At 43.1% G+C, this 2,452-nt stretch overlaps 1 protein-coding gene across 1 annotated transcript in view; it reads left to right on the top strand.

Moving 5' to 3' along the window:
* The window catches only part of LOC137967330 (ankyrin repeat domain-containing protein 54-like), an 8,382-nt gene extending 8,347 nt beyond the window's left edge, over positions 1-35 (top strand). Inside the window, exon 3 of the mRNA XM_068813851.1 lies at positions 1-35. This exon is cut by the window's left edge and continues 2,203 nt beyond it. The gene's annotated coding sequence lies outside the window, so the exon portion shown is untranslated.
* The last annotated feature ends 2,417 nt before the right edge of the window (positions 36-2,452 follow it).

Raw genomic sequence — 2,452 nt, 5'->3', positions numbered from 1 at the left:
GTTGGTATTTTCAATAAAAAAAGTGTGAAATCTAGTCCACTAACAGTTCGTAATTTCCAAGTTGTAGCCGCTACTCATGATGTTTCATATCCGTTTTCATCCATTTCATCTTCATCCAAGCTATGAAACGACGAAGAGTCATCCGAATCTTCTCCACCCTCTTTCCCGCTGTGTCTTTTCTTTTCTTTGTCCGCTAAATCGTCCTCTTTGCCATGAAGGTCGTCGTCGTCGCTAGTCGCTCTACTTAAAGAGGAAGTTGGAAATCCCTGTCCAGGCAAGAGAAACCCAGTCATCTTTACGCCTTCCAAAATTGACCTCATAAATTTTTTCACGCCTCCTGTCAAAATGCCGTCACTTTTCACCTGACCCTGCATCTCACTTTCCGGTATGTCTGTTGATATCACTTGTCCATCTTCTTCACAACTGGATGTACTACTCTCAGCTGTGAGAGGGAGACCTTGTGACATACGTCTCCTCTTCTTCATACTGTCTATCAAATTGTCTTCGCTCCTCAAGTCTTCATTGCCTGCTGATACAATTTGTGCGTTGTCGTCTTCCTCCAGACTGGATGCACTGCTTGTTGAAAACACTGGAAGACCTTGTGACATACGGCGCCTCTTCTCCATGTTCTCTATCAAAGTGTCTTTAACTTCTGACTGGTCCAGATTGATCATTTCTGATTCAAGTGTCTCAATTTCCTCAAAGCTAGAGGAACTGCTCTTTGCGGAGAGTTGGGAATCATGTGACTTGCGGTGTTTCTTCTTTCTACCATCCAATTTATTCTTTATATCCAATTTGCTATGGCTTCCGTCACCTTCACTAAGGCTAGAGTAACTGCATTTAGCAGTGAATGAATGACCAAGTGATATTCGACGTTGCTTTGACGTGTCAGCCAATACGACTTTGCTGTCCATGTCAGACTGGCCATCCCTTTTCTCTTTTTTTTCCAAACCCAAACTACTTTTAGCATGGGCAGGTAGACTCTGTGGCTCCCGGCATCTCTCGTTGCTGTCAATGAAAATGCTCCTATCAGACTTGCTACGACTGTTCGGACCTGGAGTAACACCCAGTCTTGTTCTATCATTGCTAGATGCACCGCTTTTCGGAATGACTGGAAGAACTTGTAAGGCGTTATATTTCTTTTCCATTTTAGCCAGCAAAGGGCTTTTTCTCTTGCCTTCATCATCTTCCCCAAGCAGACCCTGTAACTTCTGAAATCTCGATTTGCTGTGACTGTCTGTTGAATCAACTTTCCTTCTGTCTTGTTCGTGTGCACTTTTCTTTGGAAAGCTTGGAAGAACCTGAACAGCGTGAAATTTCCTTTCCATTTTATCTCGCAAAGGACTTTTGCTGTCCTTATCACTGACAGACAGGCCCTGTAACTTGTCAAACCTCCTCTTGTTGTCAATCAAAACTTTTTTGTCCGACCCACTATAACTGTTCAGTTTTAATGTGGAATCAACGTTCCTTCTATCGCGATGACTGGGTGTACCTTGAGGAACTGCTGGAAGAACCTTAATGATGGGTTGTTTCTTTTCTATTTTTTTAATAAAGGGGCTTTTTTCTCCAGCTTCCATTCTGCCCTGAAGGTCACTTGCATCGTTTGATCCTCTAAGGAGCATGAAAAAATGACATGAGAACTGCAGCAAGAAACTCTATTAATATTGTGCTCAATTTATAATTAAAGACCTACGTTATATGTTTACTGATAAACTTGTGGCCCTCGGTGCGCACCTTTTTACTCCCCTTCCTCCCTCAATAGACCTCTTTAGCTTGTACGTTTTGTTTTCCCATTTCAGACCACGTGATGTTCCCAAGGGAATTTTCCTTTTGTTTTTTCATAAGTTATGCATACATATGCACGTGCTTTAGACGACATTTGAAAGAAACTGTTCCTTAGAGTAACATCACGTGGTCTGAAATGGGAACGTACAAGCTAAAGAGGTCCATTCTGTTTTACCGATATTCAAAGCTACAGATACACGGATCAGAGGAAAGTCGAAACAGACGTCGATGGAATGAGACGAGGACTGAGCTAAGCCCGCTCCTCACAAATAATTTCTGTTGTTTCAATAAGCCAGTATGGCCGCTGATCGCGTGAGTGAAAACGCTCCATATCTTATCAACGTGACTCCAAGCTCCCAGCCTTTCTTAAGTCCTCGGTCTACTGAAACAGGCTAGTCGTAAAATGAAGTGCTTGTTTGCAGCCCATTAAACCTTTTACCCCTTCGCTGGCCGCCATTGCCGAGTAAAATCGTCTACCGTTACACAGAGTACAACCTTAAAGGCCCACATTCGCCCAAGAGTCATTGCGCACCGTGACTGGATTTGACATGTTGTTTCCCGCGTGATTCACCTGAGTGCCTTTAGCCAATCACATCACGTATTTAGACAAGTCGTCATTTGGAAAAACAAAAGCAAACTACCGCAATGACTTTTGGGTGAAGGTGGG

This window comes from Montipora foliosa, chromosome 8, assembly GCF_036669935.1.
Source record: "Montipora foliosa isolate CH-2021 chromosome 8, ASM3666993v2, whole genome shotgun sequence".
In the NCBI taxonomy this organism is placed as follows: domain Eukaryota; kingdom Metazoa; phylum Cnidaria; class Anthozoa; order Scleractinia; family Acroporidae; genus Montipora; species Montipora foliosa.
Note: the sequence above shows the minus strand (reverse complement) of the source record. Positions and strands in the feature narration are given on the sequence as shown.